The sequence below is a fragment of the Nomascus leucogenys genome, chromosome 22a (genome assembly GCF_006542625.1).
Source record: "Nomascus leucogenys isolate Asia chromosome 22a, Asia_NLE_v1, whole genome shotgun sequence".
NCBI lineage: Eukaryota > Metazoa > Chordata > Mammalia > Primates > Hylobatidae > Nomascus > Nomascus leucogenys.
In genome coordinates, this window is record NC_044402.1 from 116,297,400 (window position 1) to 116,316,145 (window position 18,746).

Sequence of the window (18,746 nt, forward strand, 5' to 3'; positions counted from 1 at the left end):
TTTACACTGTGTAAGTCAAGTACATGTGTCAAAATTGTACAGGTAATCACTAAAAAAAATAGGCTGCAAAAGAATGTAAAACTTCTAAATCAGTACTAAAAACATAAAATTTGATCAATTCAAAGAAAGGAGAGAAAAGGAAATAAAAACGTAAGATATATATACACACATATATATACACACACACACATATATATATCCATAGGTTATTGGGGAACAGGTAGTGTTTCGTTACATAAGTAAGTTATTTAGTGGTGATTTGTGAGATTTTGGTGCACCCATCACCTGAGCAGTGTACATTGCACCCTATTTGTAGTATTTTATCCCTCATCCCCTTCCCACCCTTGCCCCCCGAGTCTCCAAAGTCCATTGTGTCATTCTTATGCCTTTGCATCTTCATAGCTTAATTCCCACTTATGAGTGAGAACATACGATGTTTGGTTTTTCATTCCTGAATTACTTCACTTAGAATAATAGTCTCCAATCTCATCCAGATTGCTGCAAATGCTATTAATTCATTCCTTTTTATGGCTGAGTAGTATTCCATTGTGTGTATGTGTGTCAAAGTGTACAGGTAATCACTAAAAAAAAATAGACCGCAGAAGAATATAAAACTTCTAAATCAGTACTAAAAACATAGATATATATATCACAGTTTCTTTCTCCACTCATTGATTGATGGGCATTTGGGTTGGTTCCACATTTTTGCAATTGCAAATTGTGCTGCTATAAACATGCATGTGCAAATATCTTTTTCATATAATGATTTCTTTTCCTCTGGATAGCTACCCAGTAGTGAGATTGCTGGATAAAATGGTAGTACTACTTTTAGTTCTTTAAGGAGTCTCCACACTGTTTTCCATAGTGGTTGTACTAGTTTACATTCCCACCAGCAGTGTAGAAGTGTTCCCTGTTCACTGCATCCATGCCAACATCTACTATTTTTTATTTGTTGATTATGGCTATTCTAGCAGGAGTAAGGTGATATCACCTTGTGATTTTGATTTGCATTTCCCTGTTCATTGGTGACACTGAGCATTATTTCATATGTTTGTTGGCCATTTGTATATCTTAAGAATTGTGTATTCATGTCCTTAGCCCACTTTTTGATGGGATTGTTTTTTTTCTTGTTGATTTGTTTGAGTTCATTGTAGATTCTGGATATTAGTCCTTTGTCAGACGTATAGATTGTAAAAATTTTCTCTCATTCTGTGGGTTCTCTGTTTACTCTGCTGACTGTTCCTTTTGCCATGCAAAAGCTCTTTAGTTTAATTAAGTCCCAGCAATTTATCTTTGAAAAACATAAGATAAGTTATAAGATCAAATATGTAATATAGTCTGAGTAGTGTTTAGAATTACACCTATACATTAGTATAATTTCATTTTCAGAAAAAATGAGATCATAAAATACATTATGTAAATAATCATAAAAAAGTAATACAACTACCTACTAAATCACAGAGCCTCTCTGATTAGATTAAAAATAAACAGACAAAATAATAATCCACGTGAATGCTTCTTACAGGAGACCCACCTAGAACACAATGACACTGAAAGGCAGAAAAAATGAAAAAATATATATATATATAGATGGTCCCTGAGTTACAATGGTTCAACTTATGATTATTTGACTTTACTATGGCATGAAAGCAATACATATTCATTAGGCAGTCCATTTAGTAGAAATTGTACTTCAAGTACTCATGCAACCATTTTGTTTTCCACTTTCAGTATAGTATTTAATAAATTACATGAGATATTCAACACTTTACCATAAAGTAGGCTTTGCATTAGATAATTTTGCTAAACTGTAGGCTAATATAAGTGTTCTGAGCATGTTTAAGGTAGGCTAGGCTAAGCAATGATGTTCATTAGGTTAGGTATATTAAATACATTTTTGACATGATGTTTTCAACTTATGATAGGTTCATCAGAATGTAACCCCATTGTAAGTCAAGGAGCATCTGAATACCAGGTAAATTATAAACAAATGAAAGCTTGTACATTGGCATACATAGTAGATAAAACAGACTTCAAGTGTTTTGCAGAATAATAAAGGCTATTACCTAAAACTAAAAGGAAAATTCTCCAGGAAAATAGCATAATCCTATGCCTTTTTTTCCCCCACAACATTATATCTCCAAAACACACAAAACAAAAATTAAAATACAAGAAGAAATTGACAAATACACACCCACAGTGGAATATTTTAATGTTTCTTTCTCAGAAATTGATATATCAGAGATAAAAAATTAATAAGCATATAGATAATTTGAACAATGCAATGAATATGATTAAGCTAATGAAAATATATGGAACCTTATCCCAACAATTTGATTATAAATATTGATTTTCAAGCACAAATAAAAGTAAAAAAATTACCTAGGCAACAAATAAAATCTCAGGAAATACCAGAGAACTGGTATCACGTGGACTGTATTCTCCGACCAACATCAACCCAAAACACAGCCCAAAAGTTCCCAGTCTTCTGGAAAATTTTTAATTTCCAAAATAATTCATGAGTCAAAGAAGAATTCTAATGGAAAATTAAATTTTAAAGAAATGGTCAATAATAAACATTAAGCTTTGGTTATATCTGAAATTTTTTTTAAGAAAGAGAGGGAGAGTTCTGAAATGAATATCATAAAACATAGTTTTTAAAGCTGGATGCTATATATAAAAAATGCTATTATATTATTTTCTGTGTACTTCAAATAGTTTATAATTATTTTGAGTTTAAAAATGAAGTTACTTATTCTGCTTTATATAAATGTTATTTGTATCTCAATCATTGGAGGAATGGGTAAGGATTTGTTTTGTATTTGTTTTCCATATGGGATAGACAGGAATTTAGACAAAATGCTTCTATCAGTGAACACAAGGCTTCACCCAATATGTGGCAACTGATTTTCCTTACTCTCTATGTCCCATTGTACTAGAGGCTAAAGGCGAGATGTTCCCAGTCTGGCCTCTAGGGTCACCTTCAGGTCTGTCAAAAATACCTCCTGCTGGTGACCAGAAAGGCTGCAAAGCCAGTCATTTTTAAAAAGAACATATTGCAGATCACCCATGTAGAAAATCAACCTTGGGGGCAAGCCTCATGGTTGACAACATTTATATTGACCCCACTTAAAATATTTTATTACATACTTCTGATAAAAAAGCAAAGTCTGCCTATGAGTTGGAGTTTTAGTAAACATCCTCCCTTTTTGAAGTGTGTCTTTAAAATAGTCATCGTAAGCAAAACTGAGGACTCCTACCCTCTGTGACTCAAGTCTTAGGCAATCCTCAGATTCTCTTTCCCAGTTCTCCCAGTTAAGTCCTGGGTGATTCCTGCTATCAGAATTTTATGTCATTATTGTCAAACTTGTGTAATGTATACCCTCTTTTTGGAGGAAACATATTCTCCTGAGCCCCTAATATTGACAAATTACTTTCATTAGAATGTTACTTTAAAAATATATACAAATGTAAAACTAGATATAAACTCATTATGCTAAACAACTATAATACCAAAACAAATTTACAAATTAGAAACAAAACTACCAAACCAATACAGTTCAAATTAACAAGATTAATTTAATGTGACAATTAGTATTGTTTTGCTAAAATTGTATTGCAGTTAGAAACTATTGGCTTCCTATTAGGTTCAGGCTTAGAGACGTATTGGAGGGCTGGGGAAAGGAAGAGTCAGGATATTTGCTCCCTCCCTTTTCTGGTTCTAGTCTAGCAAAGAAGCTCCTCCCTCCCTGATGCCACCTGGCTCCAGAAGGCAGCTTTTGCCATGGTTACTGACTGCATCCAGAAGCCCTGGTTTCTTGCCTCTGCTCACACTATCTCCTCCCCAGATGCCTCCTGGTACTGATCTGCTGCTGCCACTAACCTCTGTTTTGCCCCTGCATTCCCTGTTTGGTTTCTTCCTCTCTTCCAATACCATTGTGATATGGTTTGGATTTGTGCCCCTGCCCAAATTTCATGTCGAATTATAATCCCCAGTGTTGGAGGAGGGGCCTGGTGAGAGGTGTTTGGATCATGGGCGGGGGCACGGGGGATTTCCCCCTGCTGTTCTCATGATAGTGAGTGAGTTCTCATGAGATCTAGTTGTTTAAAAGTGTGCAACACCTCTCCCTGCTCTCTCTTCCTCCCGCTCCAGGCATGTAGGATGTGCCAGCTTCCCCTTTGCCTTCCGCCATGGCTGTAAATTTCCCGAGGCCTCTTCCAGTCGTGTTATCTCTAGAGCCTGCAGAACCATGAGCCAATCAAACCTCTTTTCTTTACAGATTACCTAGTCGCAGGTAATTCTTTATAGCAATGCAAGAACAGACTAATACGCATTGTTTTTTACTAGTTTCCAATAATAAATCCCCTTTATTAAACTACTATTCTTATCATACTCTCTTTTCCTGACTGACCCCAGGGATACACAGGTTATATGTAAGAGTGGAAAGAGTTGGAGAGCAATCAGATTTCTTCCTTCATCCATGTGTATTTATGCCAATTGTTGTACTTTTAACTTCCCTCTTTTTTACGCTTCAAAGTGCCAAGAATAAACCAAAAAGAGGAATCTCCACAAAAGTGTATACAATTGTTTTATGTAGAAACCATTTTTATTCCCTAAATTTCCTGTGGCTCCATATGTCATCAGAAGGGATTCAACAGGAAAGCATCTGTACCACAAAGGGGAAGCACACCCAAACAATGGATGAGTTCTGTCTGCAGATTTCAGTTTGAGAGGAATGGCTGAGCAACCTTAGATATATCATCCCCAAAGCAACTAATAACTTAAAAGGGAAATCTGAATATTCATTTCCCTTGAAAAACTGGTGAATGAATTGAGGTAACCAATTCTTTTTTTTTCTTCCTAGAGTTCTTTTAACATTACATGATTTTTCAACATTTTTCTTTACTGAGTTGCACCACCAGATAGACAAGGAAGAAGTTAATGTCCACACTTGAATATGAAAAAGGGAGAAGGGAATTTTAAATCAGGAAGCATGTCTTTAAAGGAACAGCATGAGAGTAAATAATTTATGATAGAACGACCAATATTTCTTCTATCAGATGCCAAGTTTCTTACTTTCTCTAATGTAGCTTTTACGTTATATAGGTACCAGCTCCTACTTTTATCAATTCTCAAGGCCATGAATATTTGATGGGTTGGGAAAAGTATGGCTCCTCCTAAGAGTCTGAGAGAAACAGAGCCAGCATGTTTAATGTTTGTTACAGAAATTAACTGATGGCAGGACATTCCTTGCAGGTCTTCAAACCAGCAAAACATGGGAGGTTAAGTTGATGCCAGGCTCCACTCCAGACAATTAAGACAGAATCTCTGGTGGGAATCTCTGGGGGTGGGTTTCAGGCATTAGAATTTTAAAAAATTTTCCCACATTATTCTAACGAAGCCACTAGCCTCAGCCACAAATTAAAAGTTACCTTGGATACTACCTTTTTTATTGGATTCCATTTTTTTCCTCATAAGAGTTTGTCCATTTCTCCCCCTCATTCGTTATTATTTTGAATGACATTGACATAAGTGATACTAGAGCTATAATCAACTTGAGATTTTGTTTTACCCGCCATTTGATAAAAGAAAACAGAGAAGGGAAAATACGAGTCCTTTCAGGGGTAGGGGGTGGTTGCTTATAGTGATGCCTGCCAGAATCCTCAGATAGCTGAACTGTGTGACTTTCACCTCAAAAGTCACTATCAAGGGACCATGTATCAAATCCACTGTCCATTGGTCATTCATTTTGTGTAGTCCTTTTTCTCAATATCTTCAGGCTGTTAGCACATGGTATCAAACACAACCTGTCAATCCTCGTCATATTAGAAATGTCCCAGTTCACATTCTCCAGAGTCTATGGCTCTTATAGAGTTGAAATCTTAGCACTCATTATAGCAACACCACATTGTATATATATCTATATGTCCTAAGACAAACACCTCACAAAGAATAAACAATGGCTTAGCCTGGGGATCCCCTAAACATGCTTGATAGTACACCTAATAGAAGTTTAAATAAGAGTTTAACATTTTCCCCATGATCCAATGGATCATCTTGCACCTCCCCTGAGATGCTCACACCTCACTCCAGAGAGCACTGAGCCAGTCTACTGGATAATGCTGCCTGACAAACATTTATTACTGTTGTGCTTTGAGTTGTCCCTGAATCTAAATATTATAGCAGAAATTGTGAATGAGAGTTGTTCAACAATGCAAATAAGGTAAATAGAAAATTCTTCATCATCACCCATGAGTTACTTGATGAAAAATTCGAACGGAATTTTGTGTTAATACCAAATGTTTCCTGTTACCATCAGGGCTAGGCCTCTAGGATTTCCCAGGCTCCAGTCCGATCCTCTGAACAATTTTACTCAAATCACTTTTTGAACTGTTTATAGCTATTTTCATCATTGTTTCAGTGGTCACTCTAAACCAAAAACGACCTCTAGGGTTTTTTGCTCAAGTGCTACATCCTTCAAAAGAACGCACTAGGAAAGTTCTGGCCATAATTTCAAAGCAGATTTTCTCTCTACAATAAATAGGTGTGTTTAAAATATAAAATGTTCTCAATGAGGCATACTTTATGAAAAAATGCAGTATAGCAAGGACTTTGGCAAGTGGATGATTCTGAAAAAATAAAAAGAGGCACAGGAAAATTTCTTAAAGGTCACTGAAAGGGGGGAAATGAGCTGAAATGAGCAAGTACAGAGATTTGAGTCATGACAATTAAATAATCACAGAGTTTGATTCTGGTTTTGTAGCAGAGGAAACTGATCTGCCCAAGGTCATGCTCTAGTTTAATGGCAGAACCGAAAACATCTGCAGACTCCTAGCTCCCTGTCCCTTCTTTTGGTCTATAATATAATTACTTCCTTAATTACTTATCTTCCATTCTCTTTTCTATCAGCCTTAGATAAGAAGGCCAAGACATTTCTTTGGTTGCCTTGTAAATCATCCTTACTTCACAAAGACCCACGCCTCCCCCTTGGGTGTTTCTTTTTCCTGTGGTCTTCCCATAGGAGAAGGCTCTGTATTCCCAACTGCAGGGTTCCTGTCTGCCTCATTGGAGAGTCCTTTCATCACTGCAGTGCGTGGGCTGCCTGTCTCTAAAAATAAGATTCCATTTATTTGTTTGGTACAAGGAAAATCAATTATGATACAGTTCTCACTGTGGAGATATTCTCAGACAATATTTTAACTGACTCCCAAGTTCTATTTTAAAAGCATCGTAACCACAGAAGGACAGAATTCTGGAGATTAATAAGTCTGCAGAGTTCATCTAATGTGGTTCCTTACCATTTGGGGGTCATAAAACCCTTTGAAAATATGATGATGGCTACAAAAACTCTCCCCAGAAAAAAAAAATATATATATATATACAAAGATATATATGAAGACATATATACAAAATTCATACAAAAGCATGCAATGTTTTTCACTGGCCAGGAGGCTAGACCCTGGATCCCTGGGTTTAAGACCCCTTTGTTGACTGAGAAGGAACCTAAACCCCTACAAGGAAAATTAATTTACTGAGCACAGAGCTAGTTAGTGGAAGAAATAGTACTAGAACACAGGTCACTTCTTCCCAGTCTGGAGGTACACTATACAATGACAAACATGACCATGTGATTTATCATCTAAACCAGGACACTTTAGAAAATGAAAAGGTGGGCTATTGATGATAAAGACAACAGGTGTAAACTGAAACCCTTTGGGACAAATCAGGACATATGGTCACTTCAGTCACACCAAAAACGGATAACCTCTTAGACCTGACACTTCTCTTTGTGCCAGAAAGCCAAAACCTCCCAAGAAAATAAGAAAATGTGAACTTGCAATACAACCTCTGAATCTTTATTCTACATTGCTTTAAAGAGACCAAGCTTCTACCCTCTTGTGTGAGTTCTCATTAAATGCATATCACACATCTCATGAACATAACATACAAAGGAGATTATTATAACACTTTATAGCAACAGGGTTTAAGTTTCCTTGAGACCTGCCAAGGGGCATCTCAATCAATTTTAGGTTTTATCAGCAACACGGTAGTGAACATCAGAACTTTCTCTTTGCTGCTGTTGGTAAAGTCAGTTTCACTCCAGAGGTTTGACCATTTCAATCTGACTATGCAAAGAAAAGATAAGAAAAATTGATTCCATTGTAAAGAATCTCCCTAAAGGTCTAAATAATTCATATCAGTCTCAACCTTCAGACATTATCTCAAGCAGTAAGCATATTCCAAAAGGCCCCAAACTTCCAGTACTTTCCCTTGTCAAAGCCACACTCATGCCCTTCACTCATCGGCTGGCCTTTCCTCTAAAGGGTCAAGCGACTGTGTCCATGCATCATGTTCTTAGAATGTTATTATAATATCAAGACTTCAAAAGAGAGTCTGTTTCTCAGCTTAGTGATATTTAACTATCCTAGCAAATCCTCCATTTCTGAACTATATTACTGTGGTCTACTTTGGGGCCCCAGATCAGCCACTCTCACTGGCTATATGTTAAAATTATATAGAGAACTTTCAAAAAAAACTCTCACACTTGGGTTCCACCCCTGGAGATTCTGATTCATTGGCTACAGGTTGGGCCTCAGCATAATCATCTTTTCCAAAATTTTCCCAGGTGATTCTAACTTGCAGCCAGAGTTAAGAACTACTGCCTTAAAGAAAAACCAATGGGCATTCCATAGGTAGTATCTACTGGCTTTTTCCTTTTCCCTTAAAGTTAGGGGGATGCAATGGGACATGATCTGGCACATATTGGAGATGAGCTGGTGGGAAGGGGAAGAGGGCTTAAAGAGCTAACGTACAGTCCTAGTAGACAGTGGTCTAGTAAATAGGCACAGCTGTACACAAACCTTCTGCAACGACCCAAGTGGGTCTTCGGCATTAACAGCAAAGATCCTCAGAAGAAATCTCCTTGGCACTCAGGTACAAGAAATATCACATTCCTTCATTTTCTAAATTAATATGTAATTGGCTCACCCCACACCTTCCAGTTGGTGGAGAATCCAGCTACAATCATTTTTCCAGACAACCCTTCTCTATTTTTACCTATACTCCCTCAACCATATCTACACATCATAAGCCTCAAGGATTATGTGGCTCAAGAAAATGGAACAAAGGCCCCTTTTCTTCTTGCCTACTCCCATGTAATCGCTGTCATCTTGATGCTTATTCATAATGCCACTGGTGTGTGGCATTCTCCCCTAGGGAGAATTGCGACTCCATATTGATCCAGGAGACATCAGAAGGGCAGTGGCAAAGAACAGGCTGCTACTCTATGCCTTACTACTGAAGGAGAAAAGCCCTGCAAATTCTGGGGCACTTCCTTAGAAAACAGTTCTGTTTCCTGAGATAATAGCAAAATCTCTTTCTCATCTTTCTGTTTCTAACAATAAGTACTTCCTCAAAAGGCTACACCTCCTCTTCTCTTCTTCCCACCATCACCATGAAATCCGGAATGATCCAGCTTGACTCCTTTCATGCACCTTCTTAAACTATTTAAGTTACTATCTACTGTGAGTAGACACCACTATAGCTAATCCTTCTAAAGAAAGAATGTGTCAACAAAAAGGTAATGGCAACATAGAAAACCCAGGTGCTAAGAAGCAAACTTAGCAATGTGTGTCCAACTAAGTTGGACATACAAAGATATATATGAAGACATATGTACAAAACTCATACAAAGATCTGCATGCAATATTGTTAACTGACCAGGAGGCCAGTACACCCAAAAAACAGAAATTCTGAATCAGGGCACTGAGGTGTGCTTGCCCTTAGAGAGGTATTCTCGGCTGAGAGGCAAGAGTATTTCAGAAGGTCTCCCCATGGTCTGGATGAAATCTTACTCCAGATAGTTTAATTACCAAGGAAACTTAGATATACTCACCCAGCTTCCCAGGTATCTTGACATAGAGAAAGTAATGGTGGTGGTGGAAACCATCAGGAACTGAGATGCAAATACTCTGGTCTCTTGGAATGCATCCTGTCCCGTAAGTTAATAAAATAGTAGTCTGTTTTTCCATTAGTTGCATGCAAATTTAATTATGCAAATGTCTCTGCAAGTCTGATCTTTTCTATATATCCTCATATTTTATATTTGTGCTTGCAAGAATTAAGCTTAAATAACCTTGTGAGGACTTTTCAGAGTCAACCATTTGGCCTTCCTTCCCTTGGAAGCACCTCCTCCCCTCCTCAGTGTCTGCAGAGCTATTTCCAATGGAGTCACCTTAGGCTTTGTCCGTTTCTTAGAACTTGCGAACAGATGAAGGGGACCCCTAACATGGCAACAACAACAACCTGGAAGTGGAGAGTGCAAAAAATGACAAATCTGCTTTTTACAGCAGAGGCACTCAGGTGCTGGACCCTACAGTGTGCAATAACCATGGGGATCATGGATACTTTGCATTGCAACCATAGGAAGTCTCAATATGCTGTGTGTGTCCTCTAGTGCCTGGCACATGGCAGACACTCCACATTATTGTATCTTGTGCACATTCTTTCCCTGAATGGGCATCCCAATATCTCAGGCTTAAAAACAGCCCAGCAATATCAATGTGCTACAAAACCAATGGATAAATAGACCTAAATAAAATACTCATTCACAGATAGTGCCCGAGGCCTCAACATTTTGCATTATATGGACGGGGCCTGAGCTTACACTTAACTGGCAAAGGAAGTTTGCTTGCAAAGCAATGTTTGACCCATTGAACAAAGAGTGCCCCAGGCAGAAACTAAAATGCTATAATCCAGTTTTAGAGAATTGCTTAAGCCACGTAGGTCTTTGGACCTGAGGTTTAGCCCAACTCCACGACTGGCTGACCCACTGTTCTCTACTATATTTGTCTCTTGATCTTTGACTTCACTTTTATTAGTAATGCGATCATTCTAACTCTAATTACTTAGAGCAAATCATTGACTTTGGCCATCAATGTTTTTTTACCAGCAAATTTTTAAACTACAACATTTTTATTTCTGTATCTAAAGATTAAGGTAGACTCATTCTCTGCTATTGTGCTACTTTTTAATTTTTTTAAGAGATAAGGTCTTGCTCTGTCATCCATGCTGGAGTGCGGTGGCACGGTCATAGCTCACAGTAACCTAGAACTCCTAAGCTCAAGGGATCCTCCTGCCTTGGCTTCTCAAAGTGCTGGGATTATAGGCGTGAGCCACTGCACCTGGTCAGAACTTTCTTTTTAAAACTAATTACTATGCACAAGCCCTTTGCTATACATGTAATCTCATGTAATCCTTTGGATATAGTATCTCATACTCCCATAAATCCTATGAGGACTCGTTACTTCAATTTACAGACAAAGAAACAAAGAAACAAAGAAACGGAGGCTCCAGGACATTTGGGTACGGGGTCCATGAAAAACCAGGCATCCATAGCTCCAAGCATATGCTTTGCTCCTTTGTGTGACTGCAGAAAAATATAATTTTGTAGTCGAGATTCCCAAAGGGAACAAAAAAGCCACATTCACTTCACCTATTATAGTCCTTGAAGACAGAAACAAATCAATTATCACCTCATTTCTGACAAAGAATCATAGAGTGTGTCTCTAGATATGTTGGTCTGACGCTGACTGATTTATGCTGTGTGGGATTGGGCAGGGCACAAGCAAAAGGTACCATGACTCTGGGGAAGTGGTGGGTGGAGAAAGAAAGGGCACATTGCAAGATAGCTGATACGGAATACTCCGAAAAGTTGTGTTTTGGTTTCCTGTGAATTTGTCTCATTTTTTTCAGTAAGCATTCTTCCCTAAACTGTACTGTCTAAATGTCATAGGTAGAATTTGTTCAGCTATGAGGGCATCCCTTCTAGTAAAAGTTTGGAGATATGTTAGTTATCTAGAGCTGAAAAAAGAACCACCCCAAAATGAAATGTGTTAAAATAACATTTATTCTTTCATGGTTTCTATAGACCAGGAATCCAGACATGGCTTAGCTGGGTTCCCTGCTTTAGGATCCAACAGGTTATAATTAAGATGTCAACCAGGGTCGCAGTCATCTCAAGGCTCAACAGACAGGAAAGAACTCGCCTCCAAACTCACCCACATGGCTATTAGCAGGACGAAGTTCCTCACCAGCTGTTGGGCTCAGGGCCTCTGCTCCTTGCTGGCTGTTGGCTGGAAGCTACCTCAGTTCCTTGCTACGTGGGGCTCTCTAGAGGACAGCCCACAGCGTGGCAGCTTGCTTCAGCAGAGCAAGCAAGCAGAGAGGACCAGAGAGAGTGCGAGCAAGACAGAAGAAGTCATGGAAGATTTTTGAAACCTGTGATGGCTAATTTTGTGTGTCAGCTTACTTGGCCGCCCAGATATTTGGTTAAGATATTTGTGAGGATGAAATGAACATTTAAATTGGTAGGCTGAGTAGAGTAGTTTGCCCTCCTCAACATGGGTGGACCTCATCCAATCAGTTGAAAACTTGAATAGAAGAAAAGGACTGACCCTCACTCGACCCAGAAGGAGCTCCTCCTGCCTGACTGCCTTTGAACTGGGATATCAGCTGTTTCCTCCTTTTGGTCTCACACTGAAACACTAGATGTTCCTGGGTCTCGAGCCTGCCGGCGTTTGGATGAAAGCTACACCATCAGCTTCGGGGTCTCCAGCTTGTAGACTCCACCTGCAGATCTTGGGGATCTTGAGACTTGCCGACCTCTATAATTGCATGCTGTACATTACATGTTCTGTTTCTCTGGAAGACCCTGACTAGTACCTAATCTAACCTTGGAGGGGACAGCCCATCACGTTTGCCATAGTCTGTTAGTTAGAAGTGAGGTCACTTGGTCTAGTCAACACTCAAGGAGAGAGGAAGATGACACATGTTGTGGGGTACCAGGAGGTGTGGGGTACCATGTTAGAAACAGGCCTACTGCAGTGCATTCCCTGCCAAGTTGGAACCAAGAATGGAGATAACTGGAGGTGTGCGGAGCCGGCAGCAGGAGAGGAAACAGAAGAGGAGTTTGCATGTGGCCTTGGAAGTTACCCAGGGAGGTCACCTTTTAGTGCTTTCTCTCTGACTGGTTAGGGATTTGCAACCCAAACCTAGGATTTCATAGTGAAACAAAAGCATGAACCATAATCAGCATCTGGATCTGGCACATAGCAGAATTTGGCAAGTCTCAAAGCCTGTGGAGATTCAGGCACAGCAGAAAAAGCATAGATTTGGACTCAGAGGACCCAGATCAGAGTTCCACAGAGCCACGCAATGAACTTGGCCAAGCTGTACGAGGACTCTGAGATGGGGCTCTGTCTTCCCATCTGTGAAATGAGACTAATGGCACCTTCTTCACAGAAATGCTGGGAACATTAAATTAAATTCTCATTTCCTTAAAAGTGTTCCATTGAAAGCTAGTTCAACAAAAATATGACTAGACAGAAAAGGATTACACTAATCACTCAATGTGAGAAATTCTGGGTTAAAAGGTGAACCAATCCTCTTCCTACATTGTTTGAGGGTCATTAAGAGGTACTGAGTATTCTGGGCCTACAAAAGAAAGGCAGATGAGTCAGTGTTAACCAAACAGATTTGGCTACCACACTTTTTCCAAGAGAATTTTATGTGACTTGTGTTACATAATGAATTAAATAACACAGGTATAAATGCCTACCCTTGGAGCCTGGCAGATCACCCACATGTAGTCAGTGTATGTTGACTCTGAATCAGATTATAACGCAGTACTCATGGCAATAAGCCACATTGAGATGACCAGGACTGAAATCACAGATGTCCTAGCATTTGGGTAATAGAATAAATCAATCTCCTGCTACTAGATGTGACTATCCTGTGGATAAATAGCGGGCCTACTAGGTTGGGCTTACTAGGTAGTGCTCTGATAGATTCTCTCTCTCTCTTACGCTCTCTCTCTGTATATATATATAAAATATGTTTTCAAAGGCTGCCTGGAGCTTTTTTTTTTTTATTTTTCGGAGACAGAGTCTAGCTCTGTCATCCAGGCTGGAATGGAATGGTGCAATCACAGATCCCTGCAGCCTTGAACTCCTGGGCTCACACAATCCTCCCACCTTAGCCTCCCAAGTAGCTGGGACTACAGCCACGTGCCACCACACCTAGCTAATTTTTTTTTATTTTTGTTGAGACAGGATCTCCATATGTTGCCCAGACTGGTCTCAAACTCCTGGGCTCAAGCAATCTTCCCGCTTCATCCTCCCAGAGCGCTGTGATTATAGATGTGAGCCGCCCCACCCGGCCCTGATAGAGTATTTTTTTTTTTTTTTTTTTTTTTTTTTTGGAGAACATCAGGCCAGACCATACTCCTGTAGAGAGGGAAGAGGTTTACTCCTGAAAAGAAAGGCTAGTCCCAGTGTCATGCTTATCTGAGGAGGAGGCAGGAAAATGGCACTCTGAAAGCAGGCCTTAGCCAGATAGGACAGAATTCCTAGCCTTTCTTTCTATCTCCCTCTGAACTTTGAGTTGGCTCAGTTGGCTTGGGAGCAAAGCTTAAAGATGGCTTTGGACACACAAACCCAGTCCTGAAGAAGGCAAGAAGGCATCCGGCAAGATATCTCAAGCTGAAGACTAACACATCTTACTTTACAAAGTGTATTTCTCATTTTATGTTCCTCTTTTACTTGATGTTTTTGTTAAAAATCTAGCCTTCTGTGAGAGCCTTTAAAAATGCTTCAGCTATGCTGGAGGAACTAAGGTCATGCTGGGCTGGCATGCTAGGGGAGGCGTGTCATCTGAGGCCAGCATGATCGTGTCTGGTGTGACTCTTGGAGTGAACTTCTCAGTTCACATCCTTGGCCCCTTCCCAGGGACTTGCCCCAATTCACTGAGGTGAGTTCCAGAGGTCGTGTCTTTACTTGGTGACATAAGCCAGGGCTACTTTCTTCAGGACTGAATGCCTAAATGAAGCCAGACTAATCACATTGTCTCTACTGGAAATGTGGAGATTTGTGTTCAGAGGATCGGCACCTGAGGGGCCTGGAGCTGAGCCACAGAACATCCTAAAGGGAAAGTCCAGATATTCCCACAGTTAAGGTCTGTGGAGCCTTCCCTACTTCTTACCCTGCTGAGGTTTGGTTTTTAAACTCAGATCTTTTCAATAAATTTTTCTTTTTACTTAAACTGGACAAAGTCTGTTTCTCCCCCTTTAATCAAATGAATCTCAATTAATACATAGCAGCGGCAGTCAACTTTTTTTTTTTTAAAGAAATCTCCAAAGGCAAGGTAAGTAGTGGCATATAGGAATAGTAGGCTTGAAGCTCTACCATTCAGTGGTAACCCTGGAGAATCCTAAGTAAAATAGAGGTACAGTTACCAAATAATCAGGGTAAATCCCACGGGTCAAAATCTGGGGAGAGTTAGCCTCAGGGAAGCGGAACCATGATGGACCAGCAGCTGAGCACCAAGGAGAAAACAGAACACAAAGCATTAAACAGGCTGCCCAGTGGATGGTCAAAATAGGGGACAGGTGTGAGCAGAGTTTAGCTAAGGAGCTAAAGTTCAGAAGAATGACCTCAGGCTTAGACAAACTGAAACTCAGGGCAGGGACACAAGTCAGGGTGACAAAACACTACCCAGTGGGATCATAGGTCAAAGCAGAAGCCCAGTTACCAGAACTGGAGCACGAGGTCAGAGCAGGGCAGCTCATCAGTGTGTGACCCATGCTGCTGGATTCCTCAGTTTCCTGACAAGGGACAGGTCTGGTCCCACAGTCTGGAGCAGGGCTAAGGCTGCAGGCAGGGGTGAAGAACAAGGCAGCCAAGGTGTCGGGACAGGGAGTCAGTGCTCACACTGCGATCTCGCAGGCTTCTTCTCCACAGTGACACAGCCCTGGGGCCTCTGCTCAGCCCCTGAGCTTCCAAGCAGAAAGGGCTGTAGGAGAGGATGAAGTAAGTCAGGGAAACAGAGCCACCGTCATCAGCCTGGAGCCCTTGTCCTGCATGGAGTGGCGCGTGGGGGCGGAGGAGAGGGAGAGCTGCTTTTGTTTGTTTATTTCCTCATAGCAACTCACAAACTTAGCCAAATACAGATAAAAATGAAGTACATGAAAACTTTCCTAACTTCCTGACTCAGAATCATTACTAAATATATGGATCAGATGTAGGTGGACGTAGGCAGAATTGTAGGTTCCACCTAACAGTCCTCAAACACTGCTGCCCCGTGCCCCTCCACGTGGAAAGAGCTCCCAAAGGTCACCAGGATGTGCTTGCCATTTTGCTCAGTATTTTCTAAAATAATCAAAATGGAAACTGAAAATTCACCTTCCTCATGTCTCCTAACCTCAGAGGAGCCAAGCACAACTGGAGAGGCTTAGTAGAAATTGATGATTGATTGATCAGTTATCCTCTCTTTAGTGCTCTCCCTCACCTTACTCCTCATTTACTCCTGTGACAGGGCATGACGGGGGCTCACGGGACTGGAGATATGGCTACAGTTCCCATGGGGTGCGGGTGATTCCAGCAGGCTGAGACCAAGGTTCAGCACAGAGGGCATGGATGAGTTGGCGTTTCTATGAGAGGAAGGATTGGATGGGTCACGCATTCTGAAACAGATTTGCAAGGGTCTTTAGAAGTTATCTGGCTCCAGTGTGCATCATCTGATGAAACTGGTTTATCTAACAGTTGGCAAAGGGTAGGATTAGGTGTATCAATATGTTCATTCCTAGATTTCAGCTGTCCTTGAAGAAACTAGCTGGGAAGGGAGAGGGAGTGGAGGCAATTGTAGAATAGAGAGGATCATATCAGACCATGTCATGGAAGTACTGTAAGGCTCAAAAGAATTTGTCACCAAGCTCCACAAAAGAAATAAAAACTTTTCCCTTCTTCCTTTTGTAATCTACCTTTACTGAATTTGGACTGCATAAATTCATTTGTTTTCAATTTAATCTCTATGTGATTAGTGGGGTAGGTTGCCAGAATATGCAGAAAAGAAAATAAAAATACTGTAAATCAAGTTTCCCCATTCTTCACCCCTGCCGCCTTTGCATTTGGGGAACTTCAAAGCTCCTGGGATGATGTGGCTTTGACTCTGGGTTTTCTCATGTACGGCCCTTAGAAGAGTGCTTGGCACATAACAAATGCTGTGTAAGCATTTGTGATTAGTAGTAACATTTGTATTCACATTTATACCTTTCATGTAGAATTTCCTACCCTTAATCCAGCCAACTCCTACCTTCCCTGATAGACCACAGCCTTCATCACTGTCCAGGGCTTAGGCCTTACAGAGTTTAACCCCGAATACTTTGATTAAAATCATTGTTTCTACAGATGAGAAAGTTAAAAAGGACTCCCCACTTTATGCAGCTCTTGGAGAGGGAACTTGAAGATTAAGCTACTCTCAATTATTAATACTGAGAAAAAGAAAAATGTGCAGGCAGTCCTCACTGCCGTCCCCTCTTAAATTCCATCCATCTGCTGCCTGGATGGTGCTGACAAACCCCTATTTCACTTTTCAGTTCATTGATCCGCTCATTCAACAGTTTCCCTGCTGATTCATCCGTCTCAAAGTCAACTTGTTAACATTTTGCCTTACCAATTCAGGAACACCAGTGGGTGGAAAAAGAATGTAAGTACTCGTTACTCCATAGCAGGAGATGAATAGATGATTCATTCCTTACCATTCCTCTGCTTTCAATGACTTTTGTAAGAATGCCATGTAGCAAAAGCTGAGGCACACTGCATGCTGTCAAAAATGTATTTTTGCACCTTTTTGATTCATGGATCCATAGGATTCTACTAGACAGGTCCTCTCCCCTTTAGGATTGTCTGTTCTCAATATCATGGACTAAATACAAACAGCCGTGAAAGGCAGCTGTTCACAATGAAGCAGCCACAAAGCTAAGCACAAAGGTATTCTGCAATGGTTTTTGAGCTTCAGCTATCCAACTTGATTCATTCCCTGTAAGTCCAGTTTTCCCTAGCCTGCAAACATAAATAATGAAAGTTATTTTCCTATTATTTACAGCAACTTCAAGACTCTATTTATCAAATTAGCTGGGCCACAGTCCCCTTCCCCAGCAATCCTCAAAGGTGGTGGTATTTCATCTGCTTTCCTGAGTCAGTTAATCTCTGCTTCCATGGGCTCAGGCCATCAATCTCCACTCCGTCCACTGGCCACTTAGGCCAACTGCCAGTTGCCGTTTACTCCTTTAGAGCTGCTGACTTGCCTGTGGCGAATGCTGCTATTTCCATGCCACTCTTGGTTGAGGAGGGAAGGGAAAAGTGGAATGCATTCCCTCCCTGTTCCTTGCATGTCCAGTGTATAAGAGATATTTCCTTGACACAGCTGAAACCAGGCTGTAACTTTTGACAACACTTCATTTAAGGTCCTGAGATAACAGGGGGGAATAGTAACCTTGCAGCTCCAAATGTGGTTCATGCGCCAGCAGCCTCAGCATCACCTGGGAATTGGAGAGCAATTTGAAATCTCAGGTCCCATCCCAGTCTTCCTAAACAGTCTGCATTTTAACAAAACATTCAGGTAATTTTTATGCATGTTCAAGTTCGAGAAACATGAATTTCTTTTTTAAAAATATTTTTTATTATACTTTAAGTTCTGGGGTGCATGTGCAGAACATGCAGGTTTGTTACAAAGGTATACATGTGCCATGGTGGTTTGCTGCACCCATCAACCTGTCATCTATGAGAAACATGAATTTCAACACAGACGAACTTTCATCTGCATGCCACATATCCATCACTGGCCTCTCCACATTCACTCTCCACCCTTTTCCACCTTTGTTCTCTGCTTAGGATGTTGACCTCTCTTG